The sequence below is a fragment of the Canis lupus genome, chromosome 16, assembly GCF_003254725.2.
Source record: "Canis lupus dingo isolate Sandy chromosome 16, ASM325472v2, whole genome shotgun sequence".
In the NCBI taxonomy this organism is placed as follows: domain Eukaryota; kingdom Metazoa; phylum Chordata; class Mammalia; order Carnivora; family Canidae; genus Canis; species Canis lupus.
This window is the reverse complement of record NC_064258.1, coordinates 24998596-25019468: the sequence shown is the minus strand read 5'-3', so window position 1 is coordinate 25019468 and position 20873 is coordinate 24998596. Positions and strand designations below refer to the sequence as shown.

General features: G+C 44.3%; 1 protein-coding gene across 1 annotated transcript in view; it reads left to right on the top strand.

Annotated features, from left to right (window-relative positions):
• The first annotated feature begins 19899 nt into the window (after nt 1–19899).
• The window catches only part of GPAT4 (glycerol-3-phosphate acyltransferase 4), a 32672-nt gene continuing 31698 nt past the window's right edge, over nt 19900–20873 (top strand). Inside the window, exon 1 of the mRNA XM_025440230.3 lies at nt 19900–20035. The gene's annotated coding sequence lies outside the window, so the exon portion shown is untranslated. The remainder of the gene's footprint in view (nt 20036–20873) is intronic.

The following is a 20873-nucleotide window of genomic DNA, read 5'->3' as shown; positions in this document are numbered from 1 at the left end:
ATAAAAAATAATAAACATTGGAAAAAATACAAAAACATTTTCCCAAAGACATCAAATTGCTAATGAGCTAGTGAGGAATTGTTGCACCAAGATCTAGGAGAAAACAGAAGTCCAGAGAAATGAATTCAGCAATCACCCAAGCCAAGTGTTAGCCAAGAGACTGAATAGCACTGCCAACAGCCAAATGCAGGGATCCTAAATTTGAGGTTCACAGACCATTCAATTCAAGGGCCTATGACCTTGGTTAAGAAAAAAATTACATCTCTCTTTTCCTTAACCACTAAATGAAGCTTACACTTTTGTTTTATTACTAATCTAGGCTGCAAGCCATATTAATATTCAAAGTAATTGTGACTTTGTCATCAGCAGGAAATCAGATATTTTCATACAATATTTATAGTTGTAGATATCTCAAAATGTCATTTACATTCATCACTGTTCTAAATTACAGTTGGTATTTGACCTGCTGCTAGAACTTGCTATTTAATACTTTAATAAAGAAGCACATGTATTACTGTATCACAAATTTTAATCAGCATTTTGATAACTTTATTTCAATATAATAGGTTTCCTTTGTAATCCTATTTATATTGATTTTAGGGGCACCTGGCTGGCTTAGTCAGGCATCTCTTTTTTTTTTTAAGATTTTATTTACTTATTCATGAGAGACAGAGAGAGAGAGAGAGAGAGAGAGAGAGAGAGAGAGAAGCAGAGACACAGGCAGAGGGAGAAGCAGGCTCCACGCAGGGAGCCTGATGTGGGACTTGATCCCGGGACTCCACGATCATGCCCTGAGCCGAAGGCAGGCACTAAACCGCTGAGACACCCAGGGATCCCCAGGCATCTAACTCTTGATCTCAGCTTGGGTCTTGATCTCAGGGTCATGAGCTCAGGCTCCACGTTGGTCTCCATGCCTACTTTAAAAACTTTTTAAAAAACAAAACATCTGAGGAGTCCATAGGTCCATCGGATTGTCAAAGGACAAAAGAGGTTGAGCACGTCTTGCCTAATGGAACCAGTGGCACAAGAGTTAGAGTGCAGTGCCCATAAAGGTTGAGAGTTCTGGTAAACTACCCTCCTTTGGGATCAAGACTCAGAGAGCAAAAGAGAAGTAGAAGTAAACCAAGCCCCTACACACAGATTTTAGGTCAGCTTTGAATCATGTGGATGGTCTGAAAATTTCAAACTTGTAAATTGAATTAAAGCAATCCAGATTGCTGGTGAATAGAACTAAAATCACCTCTGAGCAAAGAGAACATTCTAGGCCTCAAATGATTTCTATAAACAATTTTTCAAATACAACTTCTAATATAAAGTTAACTAGGCATATAAGGAAAAAAGATAATATGAGAGAGAATCAACAGAAGCAACAGATAACAGAAAGTCAGGTATTCCAAATGGTGGAATTAATAGGCACAGGCTGTAAAACATCCATATTCATGAGGATAAAAGATGAATTCAAAAATTTCAGTGAAGAACTAGAAACAATACAAAATAACATTGCAAATTTGAAAAAAAAAAAAAGATTAACAATGAGCAAGTCTAAAAGAAGGAGATGACCTTTGAGATTGTATGTGGGTGGAAATTATAGTAGAAGAGAAGTCTAGAATGACACCCAATCTGGGGAACTGTGAAAACAATGATTACATTAATTGTGAAAACAATAATTATATTAATTGGTATAGGAGAATGTAGAAAAACTTTGTTAGTTGGAAGTAGAGTGAAGAAAATGATGTCATAGATGTATGAAGCTTAATGCATCATGGGACATGAAAGTGGAAATTCCTGCAGGAATCTTACTGGCCAGAGCTCAGAAAGGAGGTCTGGTATAGAATAGAACATGGAAGTCAGTATTCAAGTGAAGTTGAAGTCCTAGTAGCAGATGAAATAACCAAAGGACAAGTATAGAGTAGAGGGTGTGAAGAAAGTTTCATAGATCAGGAATTCTGCTTACAAGTGCTGAAACTCAATCTGAGTTAGCTTTGGGAAGAGGAACCTACTGGCTAAAATCTAGCTACCAAAAACAGCAGCTAGCCTCCAATGACCAACTAGGTCCACAGATTCCAACACTACTTTGAGAAGGGTGCATGTGTGTGTGTGTGTGTGTGTGTGTGTGTGTGTGTGTCCCAGTCTCTATCTTTTCTCCTGCCTCTCCATGTCCTTTGGCCTTATTCTCTCCTGCAGATGAGGTTTCTCCTGAGCAGGAAATAGAGTTGCAGGCAGCTTCATGGTTACTCCATTCCTGCTTAGTAAATTTGCATATCAAAGTCCCACTCCTCCAAGGTGATGCTATTTGGGGATGGGGTCTTTGAGAGGTAATAAAGTATACATGAGGTCATGAGCATGAGGCTTCAATGATAGGGATGAATGCCCTTATAAAAAGAGAAGGAAATCAGAGATCCCTCCTTTTCCACTATGGGAGGAGGAGGAGGTAACCAACTACAAGCCAGGAAGTGATCTCTCATGAGAATCTAGTCGTGCTGGCATCTTGATCTCAGACTTCCAGCCTCCAGACCAATAAGAAATAGTTGTCTGTTTTTTAAGCCACTCAGATTATGGTTTTTGTTTTGATAGCCTGAACGAAGACAGCAAGCAAAAAGCTCCATGGAATTTCCATCCTAGGAGTCTCTGAGAAAGATGTAGCTCTGTCAATGGGAAAGTTGTACTTCCTTACTGCTTGTGATTTGCAACCAACCAAGATGCTTTAGACTCCAGTGACTTTTAAAATGAAATAGCTTTAAGTTAAACTATTGGGACTACATCATAATAAAAAATTTCTGCATAGCAAAGGAAACAATCAAAACTAAAACACACCATACTGAATGGGAGAAGACATTTGCAAATGACATCTCCAACAAAGGGTTAGTATCCAAAATGTATAAGGAACTTGTACAACTCAACACCAAAAAACCCCAAATAATCCAATTAAAAAATGGCCAGAAGACATGAATAGATATTTTTCCAATAAAGACATAAAGTGGTGGGACACCTGGGTGGCTCAGGGGTTGAGCATCTGCCTTTGGCTCAGAGCGTGATCCTGCAGTCCTGGGATCAAGTCCCACATCGGGCTCCCTGCATGGAGCTTGCTTCTCCCTCTGCCTCTGTCTGCCTTTCTGTGCGTCTCATGAATGAATAAATAAAATCTTTTTTAAAAAGACATAAAATGGGCTATGGGTACATGAAAAGATGTTGCACATCACTCATTTTCAGGGAAATGCAAATCAAAACCACAATGAGATATGACCTCACACATGTTAGAATGGCTAAAGTCAAGACCACAAGAAACAAATGTTGACAAAGATGTGGAAAAAAAGGAATGCTTGTGCACTGTTGGTTGGAATACAAACTGGTATAACCGTTGTGGAAAACAGTTTTGAGGTACCTCAAGACATTGAAAATAAAACTACCCTATGATCTTTGGTATTTCTGCAAAGAATACAAGGACACTAATTTGAAAAGATATATGCAGCATTATTTACAATAGGCAAATGATGGAAGCAATCCAAGGTCCATCTATAGATGAATGGATGAAGAAGATGCGGTATATATACACAATGGAATATTACTCAGCCATAAAAAAGAGTGAAATCTTGCCATTTGTGACAACATGGATAGACCTACAGCATTATACCATGCTAAGTAAAATGAGTTAGTCATATAAAGACAAATATCATATGCTTTCACTCATATGTGGAATTTAAGAAAAAAAGAGACAAACAAAAAAACAGACTTTTAACTATAGGGAACAAACTGATGGTCACCAGAGGGGAGGTGGTTGGGGGGATGGGTGAACTAGGTGATGGGGATTAAGAGAACACCTATGATAATAAGCACTGAGCAATATATAGAATCATTGAATCACTATATTGTACCACCTGAAATTAATATAACAGCATGCTAATTATACTGGAATTAAAATTTTTAAAAAATGAAACTGCTTAATTTTAGTGAATAAAACTAAATAGGAGTCTGGACATGATGACCAATGATAAAACCATCAATTTGTACATGGTCATTAGAAGCATAAACTAGATCTGATGGCCAATTTGATCTTGGTTTTTAAGGAGCAAATTAGTTTTATGGGATAAAAAATGCAGGAGGAAATGGTTGGCAAGTTATTTAACTGAAAGAAAGAAGGAAGGAATTAAGCAGCTTTAAAAATAAAAAAGAGGGGGGACACCTGGGTGGCTCACCGGTTAAGCGTCTGCCTTTGGCTCAGGTCATGATCCTGGAGTCCCGGGATCGAGTCCTACCTCGGGCTTCTGCATGGAGCCTGCTTCTTCCTCTGACTGTGTCTCTGCCTCTCTCTCTCTGTGTCTCTCATGAATAAATAAATTTTTAAAAAAGACAAAAAGTAATAATAATAATAAATAAAAAAGAGGGGCAGCCTGGGTGGCTCAGCAGTTTAGTGCCGCCTTGAGCCCAGGGCCTGATCCTGGAGACCCGGGATGGAGTCCCTCGTCGGGCTCCCTGCATGGAGCCTGCTTCTCCCTCTGCCTGTGTCTCTGCCTCTCTCTCTCTCTCTCTGTCTCTCATGAATAAATAAAATCTTTAAAAAATAAATAAAAAATAAAAAAGAAAGTTAAAAGGCCAAAATTCCCTAATACTATGATTAGTAAGAGGAAAACAATGGAAAAGAAATGGAGTCTTGGGGCACCTGGGTGGCTCAGTCAGTTAAGTGTCTGCTTTCTGCTCAGGTCATGATCCCAGGGTCCTGGGATGGAACCCTGCCTCCATGGGGCACCTTGCTCAATGGGGAGCCTGCTTCTCCTCCCTCTGCCTCTTCCCTGGCTTGTTCTCTCTCTCTCTCTCTCTCTCTCTGTCTCACTCATTCTCTGCCTCAAATAGATAAATAAAATCTTTTTTTAAAAAAAGAGAAAAGAAAAAAAAAGAGGAAAGAAAAAAAAAGAAACAATCTAAAAAATCAAAGTGCTTTTCTGAAGTCGGCACACTCAGAAACATATATAAAGAACAAAAGAATCAGAAAAGTGACAAGTGACAAATCCAAACCTAGAACTTTTCACAAAGAGGAAAGAGACAGACCTATATGGTATCACAAAGAAAAAGGCTTTTGTCATCCAGATAACAAAACACTGGATTGGTCTACCAGAAAAGGCTATAGAAGCTATAGTCTTGGAGATGCAAACAAAAACAAAAACAAAAACAAAAAAGTCATTCTTTTTTGTTCCTGAAAGATTTCAACACTTGCCTGCCTAATGCTTGCAAAGGAATAAACCAGAAAAATCTCCCAAGTTCCCTCCCAGTCTTCAGTCTGCCCTGCAGTCTTCTGCAGCTTGATGCACAGACCCACACACGCCTCTTTCAGAAAGTTAGCTTACATTTGCAAGGTGCTTTTTGTTTTTCAACATACTTTCACAAGGAACAAGTTACCATGAAATGATGCTGAGATTTGGAGTCAAAACCAGGCACAAGTCCTGAATCTGCATTTTTATCAACTCAGGATCCTAGGGAAAATCATTTCCTTATCTGTAAAATAGGAGGATAGTAACACCAATGTAATAGAGTTGTCGTAAGGAAAAAGTGAGATGAGGTGTTAAAGGGTTTTTGAAAATTCTAAAAATTGAATTCGTATATAATGTGTTCATTTATCACTGTCTTCTACAATACATTGATGTAGACAGAGATCTCTATCCCATCTGTAGACTGTCATGGCTATTCATAATTACCAGTAAGTGGTTTGGTGAAGATTAAAACCTAGCACTTCTGGGATCCCTGGGTGGCTCAGCGGTTCAGCGCCTGCCTTTGGCCCAGGGCGTGATCCTGGAGTCCCAGGATCGATTCCCGCGTCAGGCTCCCAGCATGGAGCCTACTTCTCCCTCTGGCTGTGTCTCTGTCTCTCTCTCTATGTCTATCATGAATAAATAAATAAAATCTTAAAAAAAAACAAAAACAAAAAAAACCTAGCACTTCTGACTCAGAAGTCTATACTGTTTGTCCATACTGTTTGTCCAGCAGGAAAATGTTCCATCCTTGTGCTCTTCAGATAGCACTCACACATGCAATGCCTACCAACTACCCAATTCCCATGTTCTGTGTTAAGTAGCAATGTTGCTTATCTCGTGGTAAATCTTTTAGACTTCTTACTTTGGTTCAGTATGTTCTTCCAACTCAAGATCTCTTTGTGGGTGAAAGGTTTTTAGAATCTTTGAAACTTTTTGCATGCCTGCACATACGTGTGTATTTCTGTGTTTACTAGATTTGGGAAGTTTAGATATACAGGATAAATGCACACAATCCTGATAAAAGAAGGCCTCGATAATAGCCAGAAACTCCTCTTTCTGTCCACAGTAGCTTTGATAGCAATGCTAGGATCTCGTTGAACTAGATGTTTGGCATTAGACAATGAGGATAGAGAAAAACCAACTCTTAATGCAATGTAGGTCAATTGAAAATCTAGAGGTTATTGAAAGGACCAAGAGTATGAGGAAAAGAAGAGAAATCTAGAAAAACAGCTCAGCTATTTCTGTTCTCCCCAAATAACTTCACACTTAAAATAATAGGAAAGTGGATAATAAGTACTAAATACAGCTATAATAGACATATTGATGAAGCAAAATAGGGGTATCAATAGAACTATCAACATAGACTGCAAGGCAAAAAAATTAAATAGGAAAAAGAGTTATCATCCATTGATATAAGATAAACTCACTAAGAAGTGCTGAGCTTTAATATACCAAACAAGATAGTATTGCAATAATATAAAGCATAGTTTTCAGAGAATATATGAATTTGAGAAAAATACAATCATTATAGAAGACTTGAACACTTATTTCTCAGAATTTGAAATCCTAGGTAGGAAAATTTATTTGAACAAAATAAGAAAACACTTTTTTTTTTTAAGAAACTTTGTTATTAGCCAACAAGGAAAATCCCAATAAATTCCCTAAAATAAAGGTAATAAAGACCACATTTTCTAAATGGTAGAAATTAAACCCCATGTGGTCAGCAACCTTGCCATTTCTGTTCACCTTTGTACCTTAGCACCTACACATCGTTTACCATATTGTAGGGATTCAGAGTATTCATTGCATAAGGAAGCAAGGAAAGGTGACCTATAATACAACTCAAAATCAACATGAAAAATATATCCATCCTCCCCCAGGATTGTCCCTAGAAATTTCAATAACATGCTTAAGAATAATTCTCACAACAGAGGCACCTGGCTTGTTCAGTAGGTAAAACATGTGATCTTGGGGTGTGGGTTTGAGCCCCACATTGGATACAGAGATTGCTTAAAAATAAAATATTTTTAAAAATAATAATGGCGTCAAAGAGAAAAGCTAAAATGAAAACTAGGGGACGCCTGGGTGGCTCAGTGGCCAAGCATCTGCCTTCAGCCCAGGGTGTGATCCCAGGGTCCTGGGATCGAGTCCCACATCAGGCTCCCTGCATGGAGCCTGCTTCTCCCTCTGCCTGTGTTTCTGCCTCTCTCTGTCTCTCATGAATAAATATATAAAATCTTAAAAGAAAGAAAGAAGGAAGGAAAGAAAGAAAGAAAGAAAGAAAGAAAGAAAGAAAGAAAGAAAACTAGAACGCGTTTAAAAATAAATGCAACCAGAGTACTTTGTATAAAAGTCCATGGATTTTCTTTTTGAAAATCCATTTCTTGGAAAACACAGAAGATTGAAAATAAATGAAATAAAGCATTCCACTGAAAAAGGCAGAAACAGAAAGTAGAAAAATAAAAGGGGGAAATCATACAGTGAAAACAGAAAAAATGGACTAGACATCAAGAAAACCAGCATGCCAAGTAAATTAGATAAGAAAACCTCAAGTCTGACCATGAAAAAAATAGAGAACACAACCAAAGTATATTGGGAATAATAAAAGAACCGTAGAGAACATGGAGCTTTTTAAAAATTAAGAAAACACAAAAAAAAAAAAAATAAAAAAAAATAAAAAATAAAAAAAAAAAAAAAAAAAAAAAAAAAAAAAAAGAAAACACAGTGCTTAACTTCTTGTAAAATTTAAAGTTTAGAGGAAATGGCTGATTTTTAAAGCAAATGCAAAGGATCAAAACTGACTCAAGGAGTAACATGACCTTGGTTGGTCAAATATTTACAAACACATTTTCCCAGTCTTTGGTTTGTTGCCTTTGTTTATTGTGTTTTTAGCCATGCAGCATTTCTCTTACCCGGAATTATACTCACCTGTAACTCTTCCTTATAATTTATAGCTCTTCTAAATCAAAGTCTTCAGTTATCTTTGGTGTGAAATATCCAGATAGATAGCCCACTGTGCTGTTATTTATTAACCCAAGAACTACTACTTCGTTTAAAAATATACAAATGGCTGGAGTGCCTGGATGGCTCAGTCAGTTAAGCATCTATCTGCCTTTGGCTCAGGTCATGATCCCCGAGTCCTGGATTGAGGCACCGAGGGGGCTTCCTGCTTAGTAAAGAGACTGCTTCTTCCTCTCCCTCTGCCTCTCCCCCAACTCGTGCTTTCTTTCTCTCTCAAATAAACAAAAACCTTTTATAAATAAATAAATAAATAAATAAATAAATAAATAAATAAATAAATAAATAAAATATACAAATGGCTTACTGTAAAAATTGGCAACAGATCTGACTGCATTTCACTGATAAGAAAATGGAAATGGCAGAAAATATATGAAAAAATACTACATATCATTTTCCTTTAAAAATATAATCAGGGGATCCCTGGGTGGCTCAGTGGTTTAGCACCTGCCTTTGGCCCAGGGCGTAGTCCTGAGGTCCCGGGATCGGGTCCCACGTCGGGCTCCCTGCATGGAGCCTGCTTCTCCCTCTGACTGTGTCTCTGCCTCTCTGCGTCTCTCATGAATAAATAAACTCGTTTAAAAAAATTAAAAAAGAATAATCATTATAAATTTTTTTCATTATAAATTTTTAAAAAATAAATGATAAAATAAATAATAAAAATAAAAATATAAGCACGGGCACTTGGGCTGCTCAGTCAGTTAAGTGTCCAAATCTTGATTTCTGCTGAGGTCATGATAGTGTGGTGACACTGAGCCCCACATCCAGCTGCATGCTGGGCATGGAGTCTGCTTAAGATTCTCTCTCCTCCTCTCTCTCCAGCCCCCTCCCCCAGTTTTCTGTCTCTGTCTCTCTCTCTAATAAATAAATAAATAAATAAATAAATAAATAAATAAATAAATATTTTAAAAAGAAATAGAATCAAAATAGTCATGAGATAACTGTTTTTCATCTATGGGAAAATATCGTGAAGTGTGATCATTTTCATGATGGTGAAGCTATGGAAATAGGGTAACTCTTGAAGGTTATTGGTGAAATTGTAAACTTACACAGCATTTCTGGAGGCAATATGGTGGTACCTATCAAAGTTTTAAATGTGGGTACCCTCTGAACTAACAGTCCTCATTCTAAATATCTGTCATGGAGAAATTCTCACACATGTACACGAATGTAGGTATGCAAGAGTTTTAGTTGCACTTTTTTTTTTTTTTTTTTATGATAGTCACACAGAGAGAGAGAGAGGCAGAGACACAGGCAGAGGGAGAAGCAGGCTCCATGCACCGGGAGCCCGACGTGGGATTCGATCCCGGGTCTCCAGGATGGTGCCCTGGGCCAAAGGCAGGCGCCAAACCGCTGCGCCACCCAGGGATCCCTAGTTGCACTATTTTATAAGCAAAAATTTGAGAATCACCTACAAAGCGCCTAGGTGGCTCAGTTGGTTAAGCATCCAACTCTTGGTTTCGGCTAGGCTTGGGTCATGATCTCAGAGTCCTGAGATTGAGCCTTGCCTCAGGCTCTGCACTCAGCAGGGAGTCAGCTTCTCTCCCTGTCCCTCTGCCCCTTCCCCTGCTTGTCCTCACTCTCTCTCTCTAATCTTTTTCTAAAAATTGAGAATCACCTAAATGTGTGTAGTAGAGCATAGTACACCCATAAGATAGAATACCACGCACCATGGGTGAAAAATGAGCCACAGCTATAATATGAAAAGATGTTCACTGTGGTATATAAGTGAAAAATACATTTACCTTTATATATATTCATTCTGAGGCCATTTTTCTAAGAATAAAATCTCCAAGCCACCATATAATTAACAATTTTGCCTTCTTGCTGGTTTTTTTTTTCCACCTTTAAATGAATCTTTGATTGATTGAGGTAAAACATACATCCAGAAAATTACACAGGGAACTCACCTGTGGCACCACCCCCCAAGATCAAGAAGTAGAACCATTATCTAGGAGTCTGGAGTGCCAGAGAGAAAGGTCTCAGCTAGATCCAGATGCGGGAGTTAGCGTAGGTAAGTAATTGAATAATTGTCAAAATTGGATCAGGATCTCGGAGAAAAAGGTCTCCAGTGAAAAATGCAGAGGGCTGAGGACTTGGGGTGCTAAGATTGAAGGGAAAGAGAGAACTAAGTGGTCTGTGAAGGAGACTTGAGCAGGCTGCCCGAGGGAAGAACTAAGGGCAGCTGTGCAGCCCCTGAGGCGGCCTGACGGTGTCCAGCACAGGGGTGCCTGCACGCAGGGCGGGGGGATTCCTTGTGGAGGTACTTTGTATCCTGTGACCTTGGCATGGCCACAACTGACCGAAGCAGAGATGCAAGCCCAGGCCCTAGAGGAGCTGTCTGGGCCAGGGAGTGCCTCACCCTGCGGCCTCCTCTCTGGGTCGCAGCCCCCCCGACCCCCACCCCAGCCCACAAGGCTGCAGAGTACTACGTCCACACACAGACAGAAAGACAGAAAGAACGCAGTGGCCGAAGAGTGACGAAGAGTGACGGGGAAGAACCCCTGGGGCGGAGCGAGGAGAAGCCCGAAGCGGCAGCACGTAACTAACTGCCCAGGCGAAGAGCAGCCCAGCGGGCTCCATCCGGGAGAGGCCGAGAAAGTCTGTCTCCCCAGGGGAGACGTGCAGTGTGGTGGGAACCCTCAGCTCCCCGGAAGCCTGTGTCTGGTTCACGGCCCTGCCCCCCCAGACCACAACCGCAGGGAACCCCACAGTGACCCCCAGGCTGTCAGGGGTGCAGGGCGGGGGCCCGGGGCAACGTGTCCGAGTCACACGGGGTCACATCCTCCCCGCTCCAGCCCCGGGAGGGGGGCAGCGCCCCGGGACAGCTCGCGGCTGGGGGGCTGGCGCACAACGCTGCCCGCCCGGGACCGCGGCCGGAGCCGGGGCGAGCTTCCGCGAGGCTCCTGCGGCCGGGGCCCTCGGCTCTCCCTCGGCGTGCGGCCCACGGCCACCGCTCGCCTGCGCCTCCGTTTGCCCCGTTTCCTCGGGCCTCCGCGGGCCGGGCGCGGGCAGAAGGCCGGGCCCTCCCGCCGCGTGGTCAGAGCGAAGGTCCTCGCGCCGCCCCACGCGCCTGTGCCTCAAGCGCAGCGCGGCGCAGCTGCAGCCCCCGCGAGCCCCGCGGCCCTGACGCTCCTGCCTGGCGCGGCCTCCTACGCCCAGAGCCCCGGGAAGCAGGTGGAGTTTGCAGACCCCCGAGGCTCTCGCCGACGTCCGTGCGCTGGTTGCAGGACGCCGTGGGCGGAGCCTCCCGGGAGGGCCCGCGTCGCGCGTCCGCGCCCCCGCGCCCGGCGCCGCCCCCGCCCGCCGCGCCCCCGGCCTCCCCGCACCTGCGCGGCCCTCGGGAGCCTCGGGGGCGCCCGCCGCCCGGGGGGGGCGGGCCGGGAACAGCGCGGCGCGGGAGGGCGCCCGCAGGGCAAGATGCGGCGCGCACCGGCCTTTCGAGAAGGCGGTGCCGAGGCGCTTCACCCTGGAGCCGGCTACTCTGGAAAGCAGGTGCGCACCGCCTCTGAGGCCGGAGACGCGTCCCGAGAAGCGCCGTGCGTTCAGCCCCCGGTCCTTGCAGAGGCGGCACTGACAGCTGCGGCTTCCAGGTGGGCTCGGCAACTAGAGCCCCCGCGCCCCGAGGTCACCATCCGGTTCTGCTTCTCTTTAGACTGTGCTCAGCAGCTTTGGGGGGGGCATCAATCAAGGATAAAACTATTGCTTGGTGCCCAGTTGACAGTCCTGCTCAGGAATCTGAAAATTGAACCCTCGCGGCCTGCAGGCTGAGCCCTCCGGGGTTACTTTTTCTGCACAGGCAAAGCTTGATTTTCTTGCCGGGGTGGTGGCGCGTGTTTCCTCCCTCTACCCAGACTACTTTCGCTCCTGGATTCGTAGGGGAACCGGAACCGAGGTGACTCCTAGCCGCGTCCCCCTCCTGCGCCCCCCCCCCCCCCCCGAGCCCCCCAGGCCTGGAATGCCTCGCATTCTTGTCTCAGGCGGGCAGGCTCACTTTCTGACCAACGGGAAGACAGTTCCTTCAGGAAGATGCTGGGAATGCCACACTTTACCCTTTGCAGGTTAGGAAGCCTTTGGAGTGTAAAACAGAAGAAACATAAATAAAGCTTTTACATTTAATTCTTTAAAGGCCTGGCAGTGGAGAACCTGGGTGGCTCAGTTGGCCGGGCGGCTGCCTTCAGCTCTCTGGTCATGATCTCAGGGTCCTGGGATGGAGCCCTGCCTCAGGCTCTCTGCTCAAGGCGGAGTCGGCTTCTCCCTGTCTCTGTGCTCTATGTCGATCTCCCTCTCACTCAAATAAATAAATAAATAAAATATTTAAAGGAAAAAAAACAGGCCTGGCAGAGAGTGTCTATAAGGGGTGTATGGGAGAGGGCGGGAGACATTCTTTACATTGAAGATAGAGATGCCACACAGAAATGTGCTCTTTTACTTTCCTGTTTAGAAAGGGCTAGTTTTTTGATAACTTAAAATCTCCTGTGTCAACTTTTGCCAAAAAAAAAAAAAAGTTAAAGCATCTTCAGTAGTTCACCTTGTAAACTTCTGACCTTTCCTCCTTTTTCAGCAGGTAAGAGTCTGGGAAAACTCTGTCTCCCTCAAAATAAATGTACTTAAAAAACAAACATTTTTAACTGTTTAGCACATTCTTTTGAGTGTAGTTTACCTAGATCCAGAAGCCAGATCTTTTGTCCTGTTTGCCCTCCTTTCCCCCAAAACACACACTTTCCCTGTTATATTTATCCCCTGTATTGAAACCCCTTCCCAGGGCCTGGGAAGGCTGGGACAGGCCCACCGTGTACAGCACTGGTCCCATAGGCTGGCCACTCCTGAGACATTCAAGACATATGGGTTGAAAGAGTGTATGAGTATTCATGTTAAGTATGCCCCCAGCTTCAATTTATTATCTTCTGAGATGCTTAGTCTCTGGAAGATTTAACCTCTTTTCAAAGATTGTTCATGCTCTCATTCATAGATGATAAAGTTTAAACAAAAGTGTTACTAAAAAAACCTCTATCTCCTCTTATCCTTGACTTAGGCTACATTTGTTTGTGCCAGTGACAGACTAGTACATGTAATCATAATGGTTGAGCAAGCAACATCTGCTTTATTTATTCTTGTCCCTAGAAGGCGGCCCCCCAGCTGACACCCTCTGTGTATGAATCAGCCAGGTGGCTAACAGGGTAAAGATTGAAGGATCCATACATACAAGCCTCCAGGGACAGAGAGAACACAGCTACAGCTTCCTTGTCTGATAAGGGATGCTACTGTATCATTACTGTTTCCTCTCCACCCCCTACTCCAAGCTTCTAATCCTGACTCATTGAAGAGATGATCACGAAAAGGGTGGGCGGTCCCCACAGGGTATGCTGACAGGTTTGAGAGTCGATCTCTGAAATTAAAGCTGGTAAGAATCAACAGAAAAAATGAGTAGTCAGCTCTAAGGCTGACTTACCCCTAGAATGTGTTATAATTCTCATGAAACTAGGGTTTCCAAAACCTCATTGATGAGCCTCTAAGAAAATACAGTTGAGGTCAAGGCTTGCCACTGAAGAAAAGAAGTCCTGGAAGACCATGTGGGTCAGGTCTCAGTTTAGGGGAGCTGAGGAATCGAGACTTAGGCTATTATCTCCAATGACGTTACTCCTACGATCAGAGAGACAGCTAACAGGATTGAAAAGAGATGCTCCTCATTAGTCATCTTTGAATTTCACATGTTTCATTCACAAAGTACACTATTAAATTAAAATTTGATATTTTTTTATAGAGCCTTATCTTACAAATAGTGTAATAGTGTTTAATTGCTAATTTTGGAACTACGCACATGTACTATATGCCACAGTTGTAATCCTGTAATTCTTTTCTTTTATAGTGATAATCTCAGAAAAACAAAAGTGGCCCAGGACTTGTGACCTCTCAAACATCCAGACTAAGATAAACTGGTCTAATTTATGACATTTCCTATGTAGGTAATTTTTCCATTCAGTGATCCCTTTTACTGTCTTTCCCGCACACACTCTGTATTGTCTACCAAATTTCATGCATTAAGTACTAGTTCATTTCATGATATTATTAAATACATGCATAGTTTGTCAAGCTTCTGGTAGTCATCATGTAGTTCTGAGTCATTCAACAAACGTTTACTGAGAAACTACAATGTGCCAGACATCATTTTAACTATTGGGGATAGAAAGATGAATAGAACAAAATTCATCTTGATCAGTTAAAATAATGCTAGAGGCACCAGGTAGTGTTAGAAACACATGGAGGGGGAAAAAAAAGAAATAAAAGAAGAAACAAACAAACATGAAGAGTGAACACCTAGGAAGAAATCAGAGAAAACATCTTGTTGGAGTTGACCCCTAAAATGAGTGCCTAAAAGATGAGTAAATGCTTGCCAAAAATTATACTTCAGTTAGCTTAAGTGGCCTTATTTATAGATGTGACTTTTTAATTATTGGTAACACTAATTGGAAACTTCCCTTTTCTTCTCTAAAAAAACTTTATCATCAACCTGTTGATGTTGATTTGGTCTCCCAAGTAGGCATGGCTATACAGGTATGAATTGACCTTATGGATTCTATTATTGCAGTTGATTTTGCATTTAATTATCCACCTAATTTAATAAATTAACCCCCTTTACCAGTGTCTCCTATAGATTTGATTACTTTAAATCAGTCCCCAGAATCAGATTATTTTGCTGTGAGTTGGCAAAGTTGGGTCTGTGAATTTTTAAGTTGAGGACCACAGGGTGGATCCAGACTGAAAAACTTGTCTTCTTTATTTTGCCTGAAACTACAAAGTTTCTACTTCTTAAGTCAGAGTGTTCTTGTATTGATCTGATCCAACATGTGTATCAGCCATATTCTGATGACTCTCAGATTTAAATTACTAGATTCTCTCCTTCCAACTCCAGACTCCTATATCAAAGAAGAGCACCACAAATGGTGGTTCTCCCAAAAATTAAAGACAGAATTACAACATGATCTGGCAATTCCCCTGTGGGGAATAGATCCAAAAGAATTGAAGGCAGCATCCCAGATATTTGTACATTCATGTTCACAGCAGCATTATTCATAACAGCCAAAAGTGGAAGTAACTCAAATGCCCATCAGTGGATGAGTGGGTAAAGTAAATGTGGCATATGATGTGGGAAAACAAAGGCAGAAGAAAAATTATTAAATGGTCCTTACTACCTATACAGCACATTGACAAGTCCTTAAAACAGGCAGAGTGACATTCCTCTAGAGACTCAACTGCCTTGATGTTAATACTTTGCTAAAGGCTAAAGGAAATCTTAGCCCAATCCCCAGATCCTGTAGGTCTACTTTACCATATAAAGATTCCTTTAGAGATTTCCTTTATCTCTGAAACCCCTCGAGATACATGTTGGCAATCATCCCCCAAGCATATGGCCCACTGATATACATCTGAAGGGTCTCATGACAAAGTTTTTATTAGATGGTAATAAATGACCTTTTCCCAACAATAGCTAGCCTCCTCAAGGTCCTGGAAACCTTGCTTCCAAAATTCCTCAGAGATTCCTAACCCCCTCCCAACTTGAAAGTATATAATAGGCCACTCCTCATAACCCTGATGCAGTTCTTTCTGCCGACAGGTCCTCTCCCCATGCTTTCATAAAATCACCTTTTTGAACCAAACCTGTCTCGAGAAATCTTTCTTAACCCTTGGCTTCGAACCCTAATGTCCTTTCCTATCAGCATAGACCTATAACACATCATTATTCGGCTTTCAAAAGGAAAGAAATGTTACAACATGGATGAACCTGGAAGGCATTAAGCTAAGTGAAATATGCCAGTTACAAAAAGACAAATATTATATGATTTCACTTAGACATGAGTAATTAAACTCAGAAGCAGAAGTACAATGGTGGTTGCTTCAGCCTGTGGGGAGAGGGAATGGGGAATTTTTGCTTAATGGATATAAGTTTTGGGTTTTCAAGATGAAAAATCTGTAAAGATTGCACAATAATGTGAATATACTTAACACTACTGAACTGTACACTTAGATTAAAATGGTAAATTTTGTGTGCTATTTTACCACAATTAAATTTGTTTTTGTAAAGAACACACCTTGGTGTGCCTGGGTGGCTGTTGGTTAAACTTCTGCCTTCCACTTGGGTCGAGTCATGATCTCAGGGTCCTGGGATTAAGCAAGCCTTGGGCTCCCAGTCAGTGAGGAGCCTGCTTCTCCCTCTCCTGTGCCCCTCCCTCTACTTATGAATGCTCGCGCTCTCTCTCTGTCAAATAAATAACATCTTTTTTTTTTTAATTTTTTTATTTATTTATGATAGTCACAGAGAGAGAAAGAGAGAGGCAGAGACACAGGCAGAGGCAGCAGGCTCCATGCACCGGGAGCCCGACGTGGGACTCGATCCCAGGTCTCCAGGATCGCGCCCTGGGCCAAAGGCAGGCGCCAAACCGCTGCGCCACCCAGGGATCCCCAAATAAATAACATCTTTAAAAAATAAAAATAAGATAAAAAAGAACACCCTTTTTGTGTAATTTGTCTTTTTCTCTGGGTGCTTGGAAATGAGCATTGGTATTGCCAGTTGTTTAGTAAACAGTTGTGCTTCACCTCTTAATGAATGTCAAAGGCTTTATACATGAAAAGGTATCTGTGGGAAAAAAAAAAAAAGAAAAGGTATCTGTGGAAGGGAGAGATGTTATGCAGCACACTTTATGGGATTATCCTACTGGGAGAAGGAGGATCTTTTAAAAGGAGTATCTTCCCAGGTTCATAGCACCATGTGCCATACATGCAGCAAACACAATGATTATAGAGGCACATTTTGGGGAATTAGCTCAAAGTCAGAATGATGTGGGGGTTGTTAAACCTCTCACTGAAACCTTAAAGAACGTGTGCCCCCTTTTTATACTTTTTATTTATATATTTTTAAAAGATTTATGTGAGAAAGAGAGAGCACACACTCTCACCAGGTTTGTGGGGGGAGGGGCAGAGGGAAAGAGGGAGAAAAATAATCCCAAGTAGACTCCTGCTGAGCATGAAGCCCAGGTAGGGCTCCATTTTATGACTGTGAGCCCAAATAAAGAGCTGGATACTTAACTGACTGAGCCACCCAGGTGCCCCAAGATCCCCCTTTCTTTTTTTTTTTTTAAGAGATTTTATTTATTTATTCATGAGAAACACAGAGAGAAAGAGAGGCAGAGACACAGGCAGAGGGAGAAGGAGGCTCCCCACAGGAAGCCTGATGTGGGACTCGATCCAGGGTCTCCAGGGTCATGCCCTGGGCTGAAGGCAGCACTAAATCGCTGAGCCACCAGGGCTGCCCAAGATCCCCCTTTCTTAATGGACTATCCTCCATCAGGTTTTTAAGATGACTCACATAGTTTTTGTATTAAAAGAGTATTTTCATTCTAGAATGTACAAATACCTCAACAATAATCTGAAGACAGTCCAAATTCATAGTGACAAAGAATGTAGTGTTGAATGTAAGCGTAGCCATGCTATATAGGCAGGGGGCCTTTCACTATAGATAAACCTACTTTGTGTCTGACTTTTCAAACATTTCTTGCTCATCTTATCTCTCCCATTTGTATTCCTCTGCCTTGAAATGGGTATGACAGAAATGTGCTCTGATCATTGACCTTTGCAAACAAAATTCTGGAGCCTGAGAGAACCATATTAACCCAGTTCTTATTGGTTCCCTCTTCTAAAGGAAGTTTGATTGCTTTCCTGCACTAAGAAGTTTAGATAGTATGCCAGGGAGTATGTGCATGTTCTTGTGTGTGTGTGTGTGTGCTTTAATACTCAATAACTGAGTCTACCATTTGGCTAGACAAAGAATCAATCGATGTCATTCGTGTTGAGTCTCTAAAATGTGTGAAACACTTTTTATTTTTTTAACACTTTTTAATTTCAAAATTATCATATAATAATATATGGTGAGAATTATAAGAAAACGTAAACACAAAAGCAGAGCACAGACTACTTCCAAGTTTTGACCTGTTCTAGGGGCAGGAAAGGAGACCAGATATAAGAATCCAAACAGCAGGACGCCTGGGTAGTTCAGTGGTTGAGCGTCTACCTTAGTCTCAGGGCGTGATGCCAGAGTTCCAGGATCGAGTCCTGCATCAGGCTCCCTGCGTGGAGCCTGCTTCTTCCTCTGTCTGTGTCTCTCATGAATGAATAAAAAAATCTTAAAAAAAAAAAAAAAGAATCCAAAAAGCATTTAAGATGTTGGTGACCACTTTAAAGCTCTAGCGCTAGCGCTGAAGAGGACACAAAAATGTACGATGTCCAGGTTTTAGTTTTTTTTTTTTTTAATGGAATTTAATCTGGTTGAAGATTTGACATGGCCATGCATTATTCAACTTTATATCATAGGGACCCTCGCAAAAACTGGCCACGTGGGAAGCGCTCAGTGAAGATTTGTTAAATGATAAATGATTGAGTTCACAACTGGTAAGTCCCAAACAGGTGTGGTGATGAGTGGGGATGAGTGGTCCAGCGTTTTGGAGCAGAGCGTCATTCTTATAGTCAGATTTTTTTTTTTTTTAAGATTTTATTTATTTACCCATGAGAGACACACAGGAGAGAGAGAGGCAGAGGGAGAAGCAGGCGCCATGCAGGGAGCCCGACGTGGGACTCGATCCCGGGTCTCCAGGATCACGCCCTGGACTGAAGGTGGCGCTAAACCGCTGAGCCACCCGGGCTGCCTTTATAGTCAGATTTTGAGGTCTAAGAATGTGGACTTTACCTAGAAGGTTTATCATCGGGTTATTCAGCATGGAATGGCAATCTGACACTAGCGTGCAGAATAAACTGGGGGGTGGGTGGGCTTGGGCTTGGGCTTGGAGGCAAAAATGTCTTTTAAGAACAAGGAGAAGGGCTAATTTTTTTCCTAGGGAGAATTCATTTTAGGGAAGATGATAAAGTTGGGTTAGGCATTTGAAGTCTGAAGGGCTGGTAAGAAATACACAAAGTCCAGCAGGCACCAGCTAGACTTTAGCAGAGGTCCCCTCCGAGTTGAGGTAGACGTTGGAAAGTCCCAGCCGCGAGGGAACACGGAGATCCCCCGCACAAACCCTTTGCACCCCCTGGCTTCATCAGTAAGACAAATGGGACTCAGGGATGATGGTGGTGATGATGGTGATGGTGATGGTGATGGTGACGGTGACGGTGACGGTGGCGGCGGAGTGAGGCAGGTGTGCCGGCCTGGAGCCAGGTTCTTTGCATACAGAGCTGTATCTCACCGCACACGCACCAGAGTCCAAAGACGACAGCACCGTCTAGTGACTCCGCCCTTCTGGCCGATCGGGGCTCACTCCACCCTCCCTACACCCTACGCGAGCGCACCTTGAGGGAAGCGGCCGGCCTCCCGGGCCGCGCACAGCCCAGAAACGCGGAGCCGGGTCTTCAGGAAGCGCTCACTCCCCGAGGCCGGAGTCCCGGGGCCGCGCGCCCCGGCCACCAGGGCCCGGCGGCCCGAGCCAGCGGCTCCTCGCCCGCCAGGGGGCGCCGCGGTCAGACCGACCCGGGCAGGTGACGCGGCGCCCCGCCCCTCGGGGTCCCCGCCCGGCGCGCGCCCGGCGCGCGGGTGCGGCGGGAGATTACCCGGCGGGAGGGGCGGGAGGGGCGGGAGGGGCGGGAGGGGCCGCGAGGGGTCACGTCAAAGCGGCGTAGACAAAGGGCGGGCGCGCGCACGTCTTTACGCACGCCTCGGCCGGCGGCGGCGGCCCAGGGCGGGCGGCGGCGTCTGCGGAGGGCCTGGGCGGCCCGGAGCCTCGCGGCCGGTGAGTAAGACCGCGATCCCCCGTCCCCAAGGTCGCTGGCCCCAGGGGCGCCGGCGGCGGGCCGGGGGGTGGGGCGGGGCAGGCGCCCCGCGGGCGGCCTGCGGCCCGGGGACCCCCCCTCCCTCCCTCCCTCCCTCCGCCGCTCCGGCGTCAGGAGGCACCATTGCCGCTTCCTGGGGTTTCCCGGCCGCTCGGAACGTGCCGCCCCCTTGGCCGCAGTGGAACAGTCCGCGCCGTACCCGGCTCCCGCTGCGGCGCCCCGAGCCCGCGCCCCGCCCTCCCGGGACCTGTGTCCTCGGCGGCTGCGACCCCCCGGGGGGGCTCCCCGGCCTCCGCCCGCGTCCCTGGCGCTCCTGCAGCCCGCCGGCCCCGCCCGGCCCCGCCCGGCCCCGCTTCGGGGGTTAACCGCGCCGGCCGCCCCAGGTGCTCCGCGGCCCGCCCGCGCCGAGCGCGCAGGGGATGGCGAGGAGGCGCCTTCCTTTTCTTCTGTCCCTCGGCGTCCCTGGGCTGTACGTTTTCCTCGCTTGTTCTCCGCAGGAACCCATTCTTTTAGAATTTCTTAACCCCAGAAATCCCTTACCTTCCCGTTTTGATTTCACACCCTGCAAGGCATCCTCCTCCCAGAGGGTCTTGTGTATTTACTCCCATTTCACGTGGGGTTTTTAACTTTTGCATTTTAAAACTTAGGGAAAATATACCGTATGAAACCATTGTATGGTATACCTCGGTGGAAATAAGTTCCATACTGTGCTAGATAGATAATCAGTGCCTTACTGCTCATGCCCTCGGTGCCGTGGGTCTTCTCAGTGATAACCTTCCTGAGAGCACTTCCTTTCTG